The following is a 21,722-nucleotide window of genomic DNA, read 5'->3' as shown; positions in this document are numbered from 1 at the left end:
CAAGTAACGGTTATTAACTATTGTAGACTTTTGATGTATTGTTACTTAATTTGACTTATAGTCTACAGAGTTGCATTGTCTCTGCAAAATACAATAGCTCAAAATTATATCACGAAAATAGAACTCGCACGTGTTTTTAGCAATAATATTGCATGCAGAATCGTTTCGAGCAGATTTGAAGACAATGTGAAACCCAGACGTGCTTATGAATAAAAACAAAAAGATTTCTGTTGTCTAACTTGTGCATTCTTTAATTCGCGCAGATGATGAAAGACACACTAATAAAGTTAGTAGGGTTAGATTTAAGACAGTACATTATTGTAGTAGTTTAAGCTATCAGAGTCGAGATTTCAGCAATGGCATGCTAATTAACATAATAGATAATATTAAATTAAAAATTAAAATCAATGTAATACCTATGAATATGTGTATTAGGGTGGATCCAAAAGTGAATATGCTTTGTATTCAGAAAAATTGACTAAAAGACACATCTAAAAAGGCTTCTCTAGTATAAGCTCTAAATTGTAACGGGAAGGTGCTCCGCCTAACGGTTTTCCATTTTTTCTTATTGTTTGTTAGAAAAATTTGTATCTAGTTTCCAACTACCGGAAGAAATATTTCGTTTTGTGGATTTTATAGGAAATAAAATGGTCTTTAAGAAGTTCTGATACGATTCCTTCGTAAACCTAGCCACTTAAAAATGTGTATCGATCAAGTTTTTTTGATAGGTATCAAGATCGCGTTGACGACGAATCACGTCCAGGACGGCCATCAACATGAACTGATGATCAACATGTCGATAAAAGGAGTTGGTGCCTGCGAGCCTACGATCAACAGCCAGAGATCTTACTGGAATCGTTGGAATATCGGAAGAATTAGTGAAAACCATTTGAAAGATCAATTGGGGCCTAATAAAAGTCAAGTTGGAACCAACCACTCATTTTTTTCGAAAAACAGCTTCGTGTAAACGTCTGTGAAATAATGCTTTCCGACTACCAGTATGTCATAAAACGTAGTAGTACTGACGACTAGTCTTGGATCTATGCTTGCCGTCCGGAAACAGACGATCAAACTACCGAATATCATGACAAAGGTGAGGCGAAGCCTAAAAAACCACGTCAAAGCAGGTCAAACATCAAAGTTATGTTGAAAGTTTCTTCGATTATCGAGGTGTGGTGCACTTCGAATTCCAACTGACTGACCAAACTGTCAACAAAAAATACTATTTAAGCGGTATTTAATTTTGAACCGACAATTTTCGGTTTTTGCGCAACGATAATTCAACTGTTGCATACTGCACTGATTCAACTAATAACGTGCCGCAACCATATTCGCCCGATTAAGCCCTTGGAACTTCTGGCTATTCCGGAAACTCAAAAAATTGAAAATTATTGAAAAATAATAATTTTTGAAATTTTGAAAATAAAAAAATTATCTTTCAAAAAAGAGTTTATTATTTATTTGTAATGCCATAATAAACGGCACATTTAATTTTTCTGTATACTATATATTTCCCGGCAACAACTGTCAATCAATTTAAATGAATTGAAATTAAGAAAATGTAAAAAAAACAACAACAATCACAAGTGGAACTCTACTTTAATACTCTGACTAAATTAAAACCAACTATGAAGATTGGCCCCGCAACAACAAAAAAAATATAAATTATATTCAAAAAAAAATAAATAAATAATACAGCGAAGCAATAATACCCCACAGATGTACTTCTTTTAGCATAAAAAGGTATAAAAAGATCATTACCCTAATTTTGATGGATCACTTTGTATGACATATACATACATATGTATATGCTATTGTAGTCTGATCTGAACAATATGTTCGGAGATTGTACCGTTGTCTTAGACAATAATACGCACCAAATCTCGTGAAGATGAAATCAATAAAATTTTGCTACGAGGACTTGACTTTGTTGGACCAGTTTGTATGACGACTATATGATAAAGTCGTCCGATCTTAACAATTTGTTCGGTGATTATACCACTCTCTATGATTATAATACATGCCAATTTACAAGATATCTTGTAAACTAAAAAAGTTTTCCATGCAAGGATGAGTTTGATGAGTCATTTGTGTGACAGTATGTTACAGTGGTCCGATGACGGCAATTCCGACATATAACCAGCTTCTTGGGGAAAATTTTCAGAACAATATCTCTAAAACTGATGTACTTTTTCGCGGACATGGCTAAATCGACTCAGTTCGTCACGCTGATAATTTATATACCACATACATATATATACTTTATAGGAAACTTTATAGGAACTCCGACGTTTCCTTTTACAAACTCCGTGGCAAACTTTATATACCTTGTTGAGGGTATAAAAATTTAACTTTATAAAAAAATAGAAATATTATAGAAAATAAAAATAAAACAGATAAAAGCTAAATGCAAAAAATAAATTATAATTTGTATACGACTATAAAAAGTGAGCGAAACAACAACAAAAGCAAAAGCTACAAAAATTCAACTGGTTGATTGCATGCATAATCTCACGTATTTCGAAGGTATGTATGCATATGGTTGTTTTTGTGTATTTACAGTAAATATATATACATACACATATGTATATATGTATACACATATGTGTATATACATATATGTAAGTATTATATTTATGTGCCGACAATGCAACAATTGTGCGCCCATATCTAGAGTCGGCTAGTCACAGACAAACGTTATTAGTTCCGGTCAATAACTTTCGATTTGTTGTTGGCCAACCGGTCGCCTAACTACTGGTTTGGTCTGCTGAGCTGTTGCTCGTGCAGTCAATTGGTCGGTAGGCTGTTTGCTGTTTGTTTGCTTGCTGGCAGGGCTTTGTCGGTTAGCTGGCTGCTTGGCTGGTGGATGCAATGTGAAGTTGCCAACTGGATTGATTGTTGCTTTTTTATTATTGTTGTTGTTCTTTTTGTAGTTGTTGTTGTTCTTTTTGTAGTTGTTGTTGTTCCTTTTGTAGTTGTTCCTTTTGTAGTTGTTGTTGATGTTTGCTGGCGACCGGTTATAGTTGTTGTTGTTTCTTTTTGTTGTGTTGTCTTACACGGCTGCAACGCTTAAAGGCCTCCACATATAAAAATATATGTACATATGTACATACACATACACAATTATATAATATATGTAGGTACAAACATATGTATGCTGCAAACATACATATATAAATATGTAAGCTCTCTTATTGATATCACTGTTGCTCACTTTACGGTATTTTTTATATGCAATTCAACAATCAGCCGTCCAGCCTTAATTTCTCTGTGTTCAGTGTTGGTGTGTGCATTGTTTTTGTACTTTTTCATTTCGCTGTTTGCCCCTTTATTTTTGCACGCCAACGCACATACACGCGTATAAAACACTCACACACACACACATACATATATACAAGTCACATTTCACTCCCACCACCAAACTGCTTCGCAGACTACCACGACGAACTATTATTTATTTATCTAATTTATTTATTTTTAATGCTTTCTTTTATTAATTATTTATTATTCAAGTAATTTTACGTAATCCGAAATTTAATTTTAAAATTTATATGCATAAACGACCAGTGTAACGAATTAAGTCCACTTAGTCATGTCCCCCTGTCGGGTATATACCCGAACTTTCAGTTTGAGAGTAATTTTCTTCCCAAAACCCTGCTTATTTTTTGGAACCCCAGATATCGGACCACTAGAGCAATAGCTGCCATACAAACTGAAGGGGCAAAATCAAATTTTTGTATGGCAAACTGTTTTGTTTGACAAATTATCTTCTCGCACTTTGGTAACGATTATTGTCCGAGGCAACAGTGCAATACATTCGTAAAGGTTTCACCGAAGATATAATTTTTTATTATTATACCCTGAACAGGGTATATTAAGTTTGCCACGAAGTTTCTAACACCCACAAGGAAGCGTCGGAGACCCTATAAAGTATATACATATTAGGGTGTCCGTTATTTACCAAATTGATTATTTTTGACGAGACGCCCCCTAAACTTTTAGTTTTCCATCTAAAAAAAAATATCAGACCATAAAAAGCCCTTAATTTTCATAATAAACCTTGCCCCAAACACGATACATTTCCCATGGAAATTACATGGGATTTTGCCACTTTTTACAAATATTTTTTTTCTCTGGAACTTTCTCGTTTTTAGGAATAAAAAAGTCATATTCTTATACAGAATTGAATGCTCTACAACAAACGTCCGGACAATTTTTCGATATACTCTCCCCTTTAAAAGTTATTCAAGGTTAAACTTCTGGGTAATTTCTGGAATTTTCGAACTTTTCCGGAAAATTGAATTTTTTTTTGTAAAATTCAATTGTTTTGTTCGACGTTTTTTGTAGAGCATTCAATTCTGTATAAGAATATGACTTTTATATTCCTAAAAACGAGAAAGTTCCAGAGAAAAAAAATATTTGTAAAAAGTGGCAAAATCCCATGTAATTTCCATGGGAAATGTATCGTGTTTGGGGCAAGGTTTATTATGAAAATTAAGGGCTTTTTATGGTCTGATATTTTTTTTTTAGATGGAAAACTAAAAGTTTAAGGGGCGTCTCGTCAAAAATAATCAATTTGGTAAATAACGGACACCCTCTGTCTGTATATATACGAACTAGTCCCTCAGATTTTTAAATATCGTTTTGAAATTTTGCAAACGTTATTTTCTCTTTAAGAAGCTGCTAATTTGTCGGAACTGCCGATATCCGACCACTATAACATATAGCTGCCATACAAATGGAACGATCGCAATTAAGTGCTGGTATGGAAAACTTTTGCATTTGTCAAGATATATTCACGAAATTTGGCATAGATTATTTTCTAAGGCAACAATGTAATCTCCGAAGAAATTGTTCAGATCGGTTAACTATAGCATATAGCTGCCATACAAACTGAATGATCGGAATCAAGGGCATGTATGAAAAACTTTCGCATTTGACGTGGTATCTTCATGAAATTTGACATTACTGCTTAAGGTAATAATATAATCTCCGAAAAATTGTTCAGATCGGATTACTATAACATATAGCTGCCATACAAACTGAACACATAGTTACTAAAAGAAATGCACCTGTAAAGGGTATATTAGCCTCAGTGCAGCGGAAAATCAGCAAATCTTTCAACACTTTTTTTAATTTTTAAATAATTAATTAATATATAGAATTAATTAATAGAAAATATAATAAATTAATAGAAATTAATACAATTTTTATTAATTTAAATAATATTTTATTTTAATTACATTTACTTCCTGCTTTCATTGGGTTTTATTTATTTAGTATTTTTGTTATTTTAATTTTGTTTTCATTTCACTTCGATAATTGCTTTTTGCATTTTTTCTTCTTCCTCATCATTAATTTCCATTTGCTTTCAATTTTCCTCCATTAATCCACATTTCTTATGTAAACGGAAATGAACCGCTCTGTCCACCAGGAAATTTGACATTTTCCGAGTATGTGTATGTGTGTGAGTGAAATACTGCCGCAATTTTTTTCCTAACGAGTTTTACTCCGTCAATTGCTCCGTCCATTGGAAATCAATTCATGCATTTTTACTACTGCTCCCTCTCACACTGATTTGCAAGACAGGAAAAGTCAAATTGACATTTCATGAAATTAGCGGAAAATTGTTAGACTCGATTTTTGTTATCGAAATTGGAATTAAAGGAAATGTCTGCGACTCATACCGGAAAATGTACAACGAATTAATATGCGGTAATAAGGTTAGGCGAAGAGGAGATTAGAAATTTCAAATTAAAATAAAACTAAAAACAAGTGTAATAAATAATATTTTTGAGGTTATAAGTGTATAAAATGACGTTGGTTTTAGAGGTTATGTAATACTGGGAATACACTATTAAATAATGTGAAACTACTAAGTTGGAGTAATACTCTTTTGAAATACAATTGTGAAACGAAAGCTTAGTTGATTTTTTAAAATTAAAAAAATGTAGACAGTGTTCTCCTATGACTTTCTATTCTAGAGAGCATAAACAACAACGAAAAAGTTTTTATAAAGTATGATATTAAGATGGTAGTGATGTGTATGATTCTAAGGTACTTCATCTCTATAGAAGCTCTAGGAAGCCAAAACTCTATGTACTTCATCAAACGGTCAAGAACCGCTAGTAATGGATAAAAAGATAGTAGGTGTCGATCATTTTGTCAAAGAGATTTTTGGGGCTCGATCGGCCACAGAAATCTGGTCGATCTTGAATGTTCAAGATCAAAATTAATCGATTCCATTCATTTTAAATAGAAGGATTTCAGAATGAGATCTTACGAACATATTTGGATCCGAGAAATCTTCTTCTGCTTTAATTGGCGCAGACAGCGTGTCTTCGGTATTTTATTCATCGACAACTTCTTCAATCCTATTTCGTATTACCCGTAACTATCTACATAGAAGGCTTTTTGTTTCTCAAGCTGCATTATTGCTTGCATTGTTTAACTTGGAAATGGATGACAGCATCGGCGCCATACATATCGGTAGTCTGCTTCATCTTAAGCTCACAAGAAGTGTCATCTCTCTACATACTCTTACCGCAATTGTAATCTTTTCATTTTTTACGGGTCTTCGATCTTACCCGTTAGACAATCAAAAACCAATTCTTCATTATGCCCTGAACAGGGACTATTAAGTTTGACACGAAGTTTGTAACATCCAGCATAAAAAGCTGAATCGATGGATTATGGCTGTTCGTCTGTCTGTATATACCCGAACTAATCGCTCAAGCCCACCGTCAACCATCTCATTAGGCCTTATTAGTGTGGCTTTAGGCCTGAAAAATCAACGACTGACCAGATATTCACTATGCCCCAAATCTTGGAAAAGACCCGTGAAAAGAGAATCGACCCGCACCACCTCTTCGTCGATTTCAAAGCTGCTTTTGACAGCATGAAAAGGAGTTGCCTCTATGCCGCTTTTTTGAATATGGTATCGCCGAAAAACTAATATGGCTGTTTAAATTGATGTTGAGCAATATCAAAGCGCCGTCAGGATCGAGAAGGACCCTTCCGAGCCGTTTGATACCAAACGAGGTTAAAGACAAGGCGACTCCTTATCGTACGACTTCTTCAATCTACTACTGAAGAAACTAATTCATGCTGCAGAGCTGCATAGGGAAGATATATAGAGTGTACAACTGCTGGCGTATGCCGATGATATTAGTATCATTGGCCTCAACATCCGCGCCGTTAGTTCTACTTTCTTCAAACTGGATAAGGAAACAAAGCAAATGGGTCTGGTAGTGCACGTGAGTAAGACGAAATATCTCCTGTAAAACAAACAATCGTCGCACTCGTGACTTGGCTCTTACGTTACTGTTGACAGTTATAACTTCGATGTCGTAGATACTTTTGTCTATCTCGGAACTAACATTAACAACAACAACAACGTCAGCCTCGAAATCCAATACAGAATAACTCTTGGCAACATGTGCTACTTTAAACAAAGGCCTGACCGATCACAATCAAGACAAAGATTTTTTTATACCTTTTTATGCTCTGAAAAATTCACCTGTGAAGGGTATTCCTTATAACTTCAGTGCACCCAAAGTTTATGTTTCATCTTGTTTGTATTTGTTTTTGTGAAAGAGTCTTTAAAGATTTACTCTGTGGTCTAAAAGCATGTTTTATGAGGTCACAGTAAATTTAACTCGGCCTTAGCGCATTATAATGTTATTTTTGTTATAAATTATCTTTATACTATATACACTTATAATGCATATGCATGTGCATATGTGTGTATATATGTATGTATATGTATAACTGTATTTTATGGTACCACATAATATGTTTTTTTTAAGTTATTGAGATAAGAACTCCTGACTTGCCTGTAGAACTTTTTTGAGTATATAAAAATAATTACAAAGAGAATGCAAAACTCGCCCACACACGCTCGGAATCACACAGTTCCATATGTATGAATGTATTAAACACAAAAAAAAGACATACAAATACACAAAAATTCATTCAAACTTTTTTAAATTTTTTTTTAATAATTTTTTTTTGCTTTTGCTTGTCAGTAATTATAGCGCTTGTGAAAGGCCTCCGTGGAGCGCGCTGATAGCGACACGTTACGCATACATACGAACATACATTTACACTCATACCGAGATATACACTAATAATAACAGCATGCACACATATACAAACGTACATATTTATATTTGTGTATTTAAATTTATTGTGTTTGAGAGCTGGCGAGTTGGTCATTTGAATAAATTAATTAGCACATACTGATATTAAATATTTTGTAAAGAAATAGCAAGAAAAACAACAAAAATAAGAAAAAACTTTAACTTTAGCTGCAATGAAGTTATAATACCCTTAACACCAGCATTATTTAAAGCATGGAAGTATATAAAAGCACCTTTATCAAGACTTTGAGGGATCAGTTTTTATGGCAGCTATAAGCTATAGTGGTTTGATCTGAATATGTTCGAACATTGTAGCACTGCCTTAAACAATAAATCGTACCAAATCGTACCGTATCGTGAAGATATTTCGTAAAATCAAAAAGTTTTCCGTACAAGGATTTGACTTTGAGCGACCAGTTTGTAGGGCGACTATATGAAGAAATGGTCCGATTTGAACAATTTATCCGCCGATTGTATTGTTGTCTTGGGTAATTGTCCAGGCCAAATCAAATAAACAGATTTCTCTACAAGGACTTGACTTTTATCAAATAAACAAGGTTTCTCTACAAGGACTTGACTTTAATTGATCTATTTATATGGCAGCTATAACCTACAGTGGTCCGATATCGACCATCCCGACAAATGAAAAGCTTCTTGGGGAGAAAAGAACGTGTGGAAAATTTCAGAGCGAAATCTCAAAAACTAAGACCAAAGAAAGACCCACATTTCTAAATGAATTTAGCACGTCATGCTGATCATTTATATATTTACCAATCATAAGTAGTACCTATATAAATGGTATAATATATATTTTGTAGAATCTCTGAAATTTCCTTCTTAGTAATACAAACTTGTGCAGGGTATAAATGCCACATACATGTATATAAAATGAATGGCTGGCAGTTGGCTCTGGATTGGGTCATATTAAAATTTATTTTTCGCTTTTTACAAGGCAATCAATTCAGCATTTGAAATTTTTGTTTGCTATGTCATAATCAAATATTTTAATGTACATATCTGAAAAATAATTATGACTTTTACCACGGCTCGCCTGTGGTTGAAGGGAGTGTGCGGGCATTGCCGCAATGTGACACTCGCCTAATGGGAGGTCAACGTGAATTTATGGGGTGGGGATATATTTGTATCTCTATGTATATAAGTACGTATGTATGGGTAATTATTTTTGGCAGCAAAACAAAGCGGGTGTGGGGCAACGCCCAAGGTTGGGAGTGACAAAAAAGAATTATTATTTAATAATAACGGCATATTTTTGTTAGGGAATTAAATTTTTTATAGGAAAGAATGAAATAATAAAATTGAAGAAATAAATACATATGTATTTGTATAAAATTATTATCTGGAATACTTTGTAAAGAATGTGAAATAACGCGATTATTGTAGATTTGATATAGTATTGTGATATTTTTATGCGAAATTTTTCAGTTGGACAAGACTAACTCGATTTGAGCCTAGTTTCTGGGCACCAGCAAAAAAGTTTTTTCCAGAAGCAGTAGATAGGACGACTCATGCTTTTAGGTCATTGGAACCAAATTCAGTGTTTCGATGGTCATGGTATCATACTTGACCTTATTAATGAACTCGGCCTAAATTTTCAATAGGACCGATAAAAGGAGATGCATCAGGTTTTCATTCCCAGTAGAGAATAATGCAACAATGGTCAAGTGATCGATAGTTCCAATGATTAAATCTACACATTTATTAAAGGGTGAAATAGAAATAGTAGCGGGCTTCTATTACTATACAATCCAAACACAGAAGCGTACTACAATTCAATTATTCAGGCCTAAATGGTAGCCATAGAAGAAGGTGCTATGTGGGTTTCTGCTCTGTCCAGCAAGTCTATGAATCTTCTAGTGGATAACGAACGGCAATTAAAGTTATGTAGAGCGCCATTATTAAGTATTATATAACTGCAATAGGTTATGCCAACAGACAATAAGTAGACTCTCAGAAGATAACGCCATTAATATCACCTGAGTATTCAGTCATTAATAAATAGAAGGAAAAGAAAGGGCACTTGAGCCTAAGCTGCCCCAGACAATTCAGTTCTTTCAAGAGTTGTTTGAAGCAATAAACCATAAAGAAACACCGTTCCCACGACAGTCGTGTCTAAGTAACCGGGCCGGACCCGGAGTTTTATCCGGCCAAGGACTGTCAACTCGGCACCATGTCTCGAAATTCCTTCAGGAATGTTTACTGCCGCTACAACAAGGGAGACAGTGTATACCATAAAGTTAATTGGGATTAATGTTGATGATGGACATACCAAAAAGCTTCTACCTCATAGAACCAAGGGGATAAGAATGACCTAAGTGCGGCCGTCTGCAATCTAGTGTTCCTACGTTTATTCATGAGCATAAGTATGATTGCGATTACCATCGTCACTCCAACAAATTCTTCTATAACTGGACGCAATTGCTAGAAATATCTTCACTTAATTATTTATTTATTCTATTTAAATGGTGAAATCTTATTTAAACAATTAAATTTCTACAGTAAAATTTGCCATTTTCGCATTTCACCAAATTATAATTTCTTGTGGATATTTTTTACTGCTTTACAATCCGACCTTTTATCACATTTTTGTTGTTGCTCCTAGTCAGCAACCATGACTTACATTTGTCACTCTATTTTATTGCACTTAATATTCTATATACGTACAGATATTTGTATGTCTGTACGCATTTAGTTTACTCAAGTGTTAATTGACAGGTGAAAGTTGCACAAGGCAATTTGAGGCGCGCCGCCACAAGACAACCAACCTCCATTATTCATACGAAATCTTTGAGACCTGAACGCAATGAATTAGCGGCATGGAGAGAAGAAATTCTTTGCGTACGCGAAAACTGTCAATTGACGGAATGCATACAAAACATACTTATAGAAGTACAGGGTGTGCAAGCTTTTCCGTTGTTTTATAAATATTAAATATATTTGACATTAGCTAATGGAATGAGTTAGTTTAAACTTGGTTCAGTACAATTATAAGCAGGAATCGATGTCGACTGAAACAAAGTGCAGAAGTAGTAAATGAATATTGAAAATATATATAAATTTCTCATGCTTTAGGTAATTTAAAGTCGTTGAAAATAATACGTAGCTATTTTAAAGACAGTGAACTTGCCAGCTTCGACGGAATTTTAAAGGACGAAACGTTAGACGACGGCTACCTCATTGATTATGCGGACTACAACCCAATAGATCTACTCGCGAAGGAGAAAATACAAATCTGGTTCTGGAAGAAAGACAGAATAGAAATACACATATACGCAAGGCATCTGGCGAGGAAGCAAAGACTTTAAATCTGACAAGTTCAGTGGACAAGGGAGCGCAAGGAAAGATGGGCCAGCAAACTGACTAATGCAATCGATGGAAACAAGCATAGAAAACAAGCTTGTTCATCAAAATACGGAAAATGCAATAGAAAAAATTATTGCTAGCGGCGAAAACTGACTTCGTATGTGGAACATGTACGAAAAAATATATGAACGTGGACGATCAGGCCACAGAGAATTCGAGCAAATAGAAGGTGAGCTAAATACATAGCTGAATGCTGGCTACAAAATCGTAGGCATCTCTGAAAAAAATATAAATAAACCTTGCCCAGAAGTAATGCGAAAGCGTTGGATGACGAACACTATATGGTGTGAATGCATTTTAAACTATCCTTACGACCAAATAAAAAAGTTAGTTCGTTTTTTGATGGCCTAAGTCTAAGTCTTAAAGTAGACAATAAGTTGAAAAAAATATGAAAAAAATATCTAATAAAAGGATGTTTATTTTTAATTTTCCAAAGCTATTCAATGTTTATATATCGACATTAACATTGACGCACCCTGTATGAAGATCTTGTGCCCCAATTACGATTTTTCACATTCCATGGGGACTTTTTTCATATTGTTATTAATTTCTTTGCAGAATTTATTTATTTTTGTCTTAAGTTTTTCACTGGTTTAAATAAAATGCGAAAGGCTGATTAAAAATATTTAAAAATGAATTTTGCTTAACCCTGGCACATTTTGACGAAACAACAGTTTTTCTGTTTCCGCCGAATTTTGTTTTTGACTTGCCTAATTTCTTGTATAATCTTTTGGATTTGCCTATTTTTTTTTTTTTGAAATTTTTAAACTTTTTTTTTAAATATTTTTTCTTATATATATTTTTGTAATTTTTAATGTTATAATAATATATTTATATTTACTAATATGTAAGCAACACAAATGTTGGCGCGCACCCTATAAGAAGAGTTTAGATTGGAAATTTTTCACATTCCGTCGAGTCTCTCGCCTGTGCTTCTATGGTTTTTAAGTTTTTTACTAATTTTTTTGTTTGGATTTTCTTAGTTTTTTTTAATCATTTTCAAACTTTTTTTATATTTAATGTTTTCTTTTATTCTTAAAATATTTTTTTTCCCCATTTTTCTAATTTTTTTTTATATTTTTTTTTAATTTTTTTACAAATTTCTCCTTTTTTCTTATTTTTTTCTTTGTATCTTATATTTCTCTTTAAATATTCTTTAATTTCTCCTTTATGGCCGCAACTAAACACCAATTAGCAGTAAAATTAGAACGAAACCACAAAAAAAAGAAAAATTTCTTCTTCTCTCCACTAAATTATGAAGCGTGAAATGCCCTTACAAATGCAGTGCTGTGAAAATATGCACATAAAAACGGCAACAGAATAAATACTAAACTAAAATGCGAAACTGTCATTTAAGTATTTTGACAATAAACTTTTGTTTGCTTAAGCATCAACGCGCTTGACTGCCACCGCCGCCGCCAACGCTTGTGTTGAGATGTTGGCGCTGCGCTGTGTTGCGTTGCGTTGGTGGCGCAGAGCCATTAAATGGAAGAAGAAATGTAAGCCAACGAACTCGCGTGAGTTGACGCATTGAATGCTTAAATAGAAATTACTGTGAGTATTTAGACAATAAATGAATTTATTTATATGTACTAGCGGCAGTGTGTAAATTTGCCAAGGAATTAGTGGAGAAAATATGCTTATGCAGATAAATGTGCGACAGGCATGCAGACAAGTAAATTTATGCGTACACATCACCACAGCATAGAATGAAGAAAAAACACTAATAAATCGAAGTATAAGCAGCTTTTCTTGAAAAGTATGTCAAATATTTGTGAAATCTTTGTGCGCTTGGTATTGCAGCACGTTGTGGCGTGAATTTGTCTGGGATGGCATGCCAATAGTGGTGAAATTTCGTTAAGATTATAATTCTTACATGTGCAGGATTTGAAGCATATAAAAAAAAGCTAGAGATAAACGTTTCGAGAAACTTTTTTGAAATTAATTTTCAAATATTTCATTTTTAATTTATTTGAGTGAAGATTTATTTCATAATAATTCTTTTACGCGTAATTCTCCTCCAATTCATAAATTTTACTTCAGGTTATTACTGTTAAACGAACCTATTAACAACTGATTTTGAGAGGCAAAAAGCATTCCGTGAAATCGTCGTGAAGTCATGGAAAATTTGACGCATGCGAGTTGTCCAATCCTGCCCTGTTAATAACAATATCGTGGAAAAAATTAAAGAAACAGAGCTTGACAATCTTCGTTTTGGCATCAGAAATATAGCAGTGGATTGCCAATGTGCAAAGGACCATAAATTTTTCACTCGAAAACTCGTAACGTCGACTCATCAGATGTTGTCATCGTCCATGCCTCTGCACCAGGACATCTTGGTCTTTGAAAGTGTACACGAAGACGATGGAGAGTCGATTCTGCACCATTCGCAGCAACTTGGACTGACGTATGGAACGACTTGGCGCATTTTACGTCGAGATCTTAAACTGAAAGCATACAAAATACAGCTTGTGCAAGAACTGAAGCCGCTCGACTTTTCTAAGTGACATCGCTTCGCTCTATGAGCTCTTGAATAGTTCCAAGAAGATCCGACGTTTTCGAGCCAAATATTGTTCAGTGATGAGGCCCATTTCTGGCTCAATGGGTATGTAAAAACAAGCAAAATTTTCGCATATGGGCCGAAGAGCAACCTAAAAAGATTCAAAAGCTGTCATACTATCCAGAAAAGACAACGGTTTGGTTTGGCTTGTGGGCAGGTGAAATCAGGAGCATATATCTTCAAAAATTATGCCGGTGAGAACGTAGCCGACGTTGGCGACCGTTATCACGCCTTGATAACCACTTATTTGATGCTTGGAATTGAAACTCATGATCTCGGCGACATTTGGTTTCAACAGGACGGCACCACTTCCCACACGTCGCATCAATCAATGGATTCATGGAGAGAACGACTTAGGTGAGCAGATAATTTCCAGTTTTGAGCGGGTATTTGGCCACCAAGATCGAGTTCAAAGTCTATTCTTCAGGCCTTGGAGCAAAACAAAAAACACTCGAGTCATTCCCCAGTTACCAGTCGAAATCTTTCAACGAGTCATCGAAAATTGAGTTCAACGGATGGACCATTTGAGACGTGGCTGCAGTCAACATTTGAAAGAGATAATCTTTAAAAAATAAATGCCAGAGAATTTTCTTTCGAATGATAATAAACATTCCCCATTAAATTTGAATTTTTTGTGTTTTTTCTTAAAAAAAAACTAGGACACCTCGAAGTGGATGACCCTTAGTATGTGAAATCGCTATACATATGTGCAAAAAAAACAAAAGATTGTATACAGTCTCTTATGACACCTACTGATGAGAAATAAGCTGCTTTCCTGAATACTTTAACTTTACTTTAAAACAGTGTGGATCTAAGAAAAAACTGGCGACTAAATTGTGTAAAGTTCATTATGGCAAAGGGTTTTACTAAAAAAGTTAATCATTACAGGCTTAATCATAATAAAAATATATATATGCACATGAAATCACAACAACATAATTTCATAAAAAATGATAAATGTACATATGTACATAAATACATAGATACAGGTGTGAAAAAACCGCTGTGGCAAGCAGGTGATTCATAATATGTTTTTGCTTTAATCAACCATTACCGTAAATCATATTTTAACAGTGCAATAATTTTGAAATGTAAAACAGAAGTGTTGTCATTAACTCATGAATAGCATTATAACACGAAAATATACACATACATAACTACATAATAACCACAACTGTCAAAGCGAGCAAACCAACAATAAATAAAAAATAAATGAAAGCGGAAAATAGTCATTAAAAAAACCATTGATAAACGAGTCAAAATGAAAATAAAAACTATTCACGAAGTTGGCAGGCAATTTAAACTCAATGAACCCCCTCGAAACTAACCAGTTCGAACTGTGGAAAGTTCATAAATCACTGAATAAAATAAATTTGCATACAAGCACTCATACACACATGGCACTATATTTGTGTATTTAAATATGCAATCTAATGTACAATATGTACATTCATTCATATGTATGTACGTATGTAGCGGCATTTGATTGAGTGAGCGGCAAAAGGTTATTTAACGAGCTCGCGCCACATAATTTGCACGCCATAGGTGAATGTATTCATATCTCTAGTAATTTATGTTTTGTAAGTAAATATGTAGTATTGTAGTGAAATGCACATTATGGTGGTTCACTTTTTATTTATCTATAAAATTTTGTTAAATAAAATAAATGATTTTAATAGCATGAACAGGATATATTAAGTTTCCCCACTAAATTTTTAAATGCCAACACGAAAGGACTGAGACCTTATAAAAATATATATAAATGATCTGCATGACGAACTTAGTCGCTTTAGGTATGTCTCTAAAATCTCGAAATCTGTTGTTCAAATCGGAACACTGTATAACATAGCTACCATACAAAATATTATTATACTTTTAATATCTTTCTTTTATAATATGAGAAATACACCTGTTAAGGTTATTACAGCTTCCATGCAGTTTTTCTTTTATTACCTTACCTTACCTTACTAAGATCGTTTTCGGCATTTCTCTAGTCCCAATGCTTAAGATCCGCACTTTCGTAAAAATTTACTGATTACATAACCACAAAGCTACACATCTGAAGTCCATATTGTATTAACGTGGTCTAAACGGCAGTCATTCTACTCTTATCTCAAAATAAGCTGGCAATTGCGATTTATGCCAGTTGAGTGTTCGATTCGTCACCAAGATTTGACCAATTAAAAAAAAAACACTTTTAATACCGACAGGAATTGGCGCTGGAAATTGAATACTATAAATATCACAAAATTTCGGGGTTCCACACCGGTGATCCAAGTAAAGGTACTTTTTTCAATAGCTTTTTTTGATCTCCCGTCAGTCGCGTCAAGCTGTCATGTTATTTTTGTTCAGTATTATTTGGGATTTCATCGTGGAAAAACATACGCCTGAACGTTTACAAATCATTCAACTTTATTACGAAAATTCGCGTTCTGTAAAGAATATGCTTCGCTCAATTTATGGTCAACATAATCGGACTACTGAGCGTATTATTCGAAACACCATTACCCATCTTGAGACCCAGCATTGATTATTCGATAATAATTGACCGAATTGACAACGAAGGCCGGGAAAAATCGATTCGGCGCCGTTCGCATCAACTCGAACTGACATATAGAACGACGTCGAAATATACTTGTGAAAGAACTAAAGTCGCTCGATCTTCTCAAGCGACATCGACGAAATGATTGAACCAGTCAGCGAAAAATGAACTCAACGGATGTACCATCTGAGATGTAGCCGCGACCAACATTCGACAGAGATAATCTTCAGAAAATAAATGCCAATGAATGTTCTTTCGAATGATAATAAACATTATCCATTAAATTTGAAGTTTCTATGTTTTTCTTAAAAAAAATAAGGAATTTCGAAATGGATCCTACTTTACTTTAATCAGTGCTTCTCAAAAATGTAAAATCATAGCCATTAGCTGCGTTTCAAGTAGCCATTCGCAAAGCAAAATCTTGTTATAGTAACCGGCTTAGTATATCAGCAACTATAATACAGTGGGCTTGGCTTGCACAATTTGGATGATAGACTACTTCGACAATGAGACAGTGAACTTCCAACCTAAACATAATAATACATGCAAGTTTTAACGACTAACGGAATTCTTAATTTAAACTTATATTTCCAGGTTTTCTATTGTCTCCCAATTGTATATTTTTCTTTTAAATGCATACACAAAGCGACCCCGCATGAGCTGTACTAATTTTCCTATAAACTTTTAGCTCCCACTTTTCCCGTAGTTTAGCCTTCAATTGCTTGGTATCTAGCGCAGTTTAGTGTGATATTTTATATTTTTGGGCACTTAGCAGCGCGTGATCAAGGATTTAATTTAATGCTCGTGACAACCTTTCCTCCAAGTAAAATTCTCACAACAAATTGCTGCGATTCTTCATCACATTTTACTGTAAAATAATTATTATTTTATGCACAAAGTGTGTGATTAGCGAGAGGGCTGTTCCTGAATGACTTTGTCAACTAATAAATAAACTTCAACAATTCTAGTCTATCCACAACGGTCGTCAAAGCAAACATTCACTTAATTATAGCGACTTAGTCATTGGACAATCGAAGCGTCAGTATTTAACTTATTTGTTCTTTACATGCTTTTTTATTCACAGTTAGTTAATAAAAATTCAAAAAATTTGTGAATATTTAATAATTTAATATTATGGAATTGAAACTTTATATGGGTTTGTGAGTGGGAGTTTGGTTGAGAGCACAATAGATCTTAGGTCGCAGTAAAAATCTGAACTGAATCTCAAAACTGATAAAAAATAATTTTGAACACCTGGAATAATGATCCAATTTTGGTTATTTGATAAACTAAAATGATAAGATTTTATATGATTTTGTTTTTGTTATGAGGTGGTATCACTTTAACACTTTTATAATTGGATGAAAGGAGTGAGCGAAAGGAGGTATGACAAAATGCGGGTACCTTTAAGGGGCTATATCCACTTGTGAATTTCCAAAAATTGTTCTGTTTTAGCTTATAACTGTATCGAATTTTAATATATTTGAAAAGATTGTCCGAACATTTGAAATTGATCCGCCAATAGTTTCTGAGATTTCAGCATATTTGTAGGATTATTTTAAGTTAGTGTAATGAATTCCCAAAATTTCAAACGCGTTTTTTGAATCGTTGTTTTCAGAGTCAGTGAGAAAAATTTCTCCGAAAAGATGAAGGTGCACTTGATAATTTCAAAAAACCTAATAGACCTCTTAGATACTATATACCATATTTGTCAGGTAATGGTATTAGAAGATTTTTTATAATAATTTCGATTTTAAACCATTCTAAAGTCAAAATTTTTTCACAAAAATCACCTTTCTTTGAAAAGACACCATTTTTTGAAAAATCAAATTTTTTACTAATCTTTCGATCATTACTTGTATTAATCTACAGTAATATGTAAATATTTTTTTTTGGATTTGTAATAATTTTAAGACGAAAACCCGTCTAACCGCCAGGCACTTTTTTCAGCAATCTGCCTGAAATTCGCTTGTACGAGTAGTACGAATGGAGACTGGACACAAAGAGTCGAAAATTATTCAGCATTAATCACCGATTATTAAACTTTATTAAACGCTGTAAATTCACAAATTTTTTTTTATTTATTTAATAAAATTAAATTCAATACTCACATATTATTTGGAATATTTTAATTGAAAAAAAAAAAATATAAAAAAAACTAACACGATTCATTTACGTATGTACTTATTGGGAATATTTCGAAATATTATTCAACAGCTATTATTATACAATATAATGTTTATATTATTGCACTATAAATGTCAAACTTTGATTGACAAATGTCAAATTTGATAAGTTACGTCTGTAAGTAGTTTTGTTTACATAACAAATTTGAAAATATTTGTAGAAGCCAGCAGCTTCTACCACCTTAATATGCATTAAAAATATTATGGAGTTGCTATTTTGTAGTTGTTGCTTTGGAGACAGCCAACTAGACATAAATACATATTTACGACCACTGATATTTTATTTTATTTTTACATATTTTTTCGTCACAAAAGTATTTAAATAACGGCACTATATTTGAAAATGAGCTTAATTACAATATTTTAATTGCTGGCGGAGTTGAATAAGTGCACGAGGTTATCAAGGGTGAGAGTAAAATCAAATAAAAAACGGCTTTTAAAAATAAATTATTCACGGAATATTTAAGGAAATATAAATAAAGGGATTTTTTAAAGGAATAAGACAAAGTATTTATTTTTTTGGTTTCTAAATAAACTTTGACACTGAAAGACTTAAAAATAAGTTATTCATAGAATATTTGTGTATATATGAATAATGGGATTTTTTAAAGGTTTTTTTATTTATTTCATATTTAATTTTTAATTTGTAAATAAACTTTGACACTGACCTCTTGCAATAATTCACTGCACATCAATTGAATTTTTTTATTCCGTGTACTGCAAAAAGCAGCAATATTTCTTTTATGGTGAAAACAGACGGCAGTCACAGGCGCCACAGCTGTTGGCTTTTCGGCGACAAATTTTATAATTCTAAAAGCTGCAAGCACTTCGAAAAAAATCGAAACTTTTCAACATATGGCCGGCATATGTGGCGCACTTTTAAAATTATATTGCTTCTTTGCTTTTGATAAACATTTAGTAGTTTGGTTTCATTTCGTTTTAATTGATTTCTTCTTATTTTTATTTACACACAAACACATGTTACGGAACCTGTTTCGGTGGTTTGGAAAATAAAACACTTGACGCGTCCTACGATTTTGTAAGCAGAAACACTGTAGTTGTTATTGTACTTACACTAAATGCAGGCACTTTTCACTTTTTGCTCGTAGAAATCGCTAAAACTTAATCGAATTAAATTTTTATACTTTCACAAGCACAACAACACGTCGTTAGATGCGAGACGAGAAAAAAAGCAGCACCGAACACCGCGTTATGGAGAAGCACTGCGCGTTCAGACCGTCTACTCGTGGCGTCTTAATCGTATGAGCGGTGTAAATCGTATTGATGCGCGACCAACAAGCTGGAGCACCACAACGAAGCGAATCAAAAGCGCAACTAATGTATGCGACAGCAATGGACGCCCAACAAAGCCCCCCAAAGCACAAGCCCGACAACAAGGAGAGCGCAAGTAAAGTAAGTAGAGAGAGAATTTAACATGCAGTTAAGCAGACAGAGCTTTAATTTTGGGGGAAATATGTGTGAGCGCATTTAAGAGATTATTTTGAGAGAGAATGTTTAGGAGAAACATAATAATACAAGAAAAAAATAATTATTTATTTATTTTTTAATATTTTAAGTTAGGTTATATTTTCTTACATTGATTTACATAAACAAAAAACTTTAAATAATTATACTTGTATAAATTTAGTTAGTTTTCCATTAGACTTTTTGTAATCTTGAAAAGTTATTTTTAAAAATTCATTTTAAGATTTTTGCAAAAACACATATAATGATTATTTTTGTTGGCTTTTTACTAAATTAATTTAGTTTTAATTATTTAAGTTAGGTTATTATTTCCTTATTTCTATTTACACACAAAAATAAATTTAAAAAATAAGTTTATTTGGTTTTAGTCAAAAAAATATGTTTTTAATTAAGTTTGGCGGCTCTTTAAAATTTTTAATTTAATAAAAGCGTAAATCAAAAAAAAAAAATATTTAAACACAAAAAACATGAAAAGAATATTAGCTAATGTTGCCACCTTTTTCAAATTAAAAACGAAAAGTTAAAAATATGTTTCGAAAAATGTTGCCACTGTTTCAAAAAAATTAATAAAAATTTGTATAATTAAAAAATTATGACAATCATCAAACCTTAAAGTTTTAAAAACGAAAAGCTATGTTTCGAAAAATGTTGTCACCTGTTCCAAATAATTTAATTAAATGAATAAGATTAAAAATTAATACAATCATCAAACTGAAGAGTTCTAAAAACAAAACAAAAAAAGTTAAAAATATGTTTACAAAAATGTTGCCACATGTTTCAAATTATTTAATAAAATTTATGCTATTAAAAATTATTACAATACAAGAAAATGAAAAGGTTTAAAAACGTATAAGCGAAGATATTTTTTGGAAAAGGTTGCCACCTGTTTTAAATGTTAAAAATAAAAGTTTGAAAATGTGGCACCTGTTTCAAATTTGTAATTTAAAAAATTATAAGATAAACAGTTTTTGAAAAAATTATAAACAAATTATGTATGCAAATACGTACATATACATATGTATTTTTGAAGAAGCCTTGTCACCTGTCTGAATTTGTATACAAAAAACTTTTTGTTCAGGAGCATATGGAAATTAATTCAATAAAATTATGGATATAAATATTGCTTATTTTTTATTCATATTTATCACAATTTATATATTTATAAAGTTTTTATTATTTTTCTCTTTATTTATTTATTTTTAGCATTTTCTACAATTTTTTGTATTAGCCCCTGGCTTCTGTTTTCAGCTATTTTTACAAATATATGTATGTATGTATATATGGACATACATATTTTTTATCTCCAACTAAGTTTTTAGAAATTTATTTTCAGCAGTTCAAAATTTCGCATTTCAATCAATTTTTATCATTTCACATTTCCCCACACATTTTAGGCGTCGCCGATGCTTAGTACAAAAAAAATTAAT

General features: G+C 32.9%; 1 protein-coding gene across 7 annotated transcripts in view; it reads right to left on the bottom strand.

The window, feature by feature from the left end:
- The window catches only part of LOC105233133 (GTPase-activating protein CdGAPr), a 188,304-nt gene that overhangs the window by 59,933 nt on the left and 106,649 nt on the right, over positions 1 to 21,722 (bottom strand). Inside the window, exon 1 of one of the 7 annotated variants that reach the window (XM_011215106.4) lies at positions 19,479 to 20,278. The exons of the other annotated variants lie outside the window; for them this stretch is intronic. The gene's annotated coding sequence lies outside the window, so the exon portion shown is untranslated. Of the gene's footprint in view, positions 1 to 19,478; positions 20,279 to 21,722 lie in introns of those variants that run through there. 7 annotated transcript variants of the gene reach the window in all.

Source organism: Bactrocera dorsalis, chromosome 1 (genome assembly GCF_023373825.1).
Source record: "Bactrocera dorsalis isolate Fly_Bdor chromosome 1, ASM2337382v1, whole genome shotgun sequence".
NCBI lineage: Eukaryota > Metazoa > Arthropoda > Insecta > Diptera > Tephritidae > Bactrocera > Bactrocera dorsalis.
Note: the sequence above shows the minus strand (reverse complement) of the source record. Positions and strands in the feature narration are given on the sequence as shown.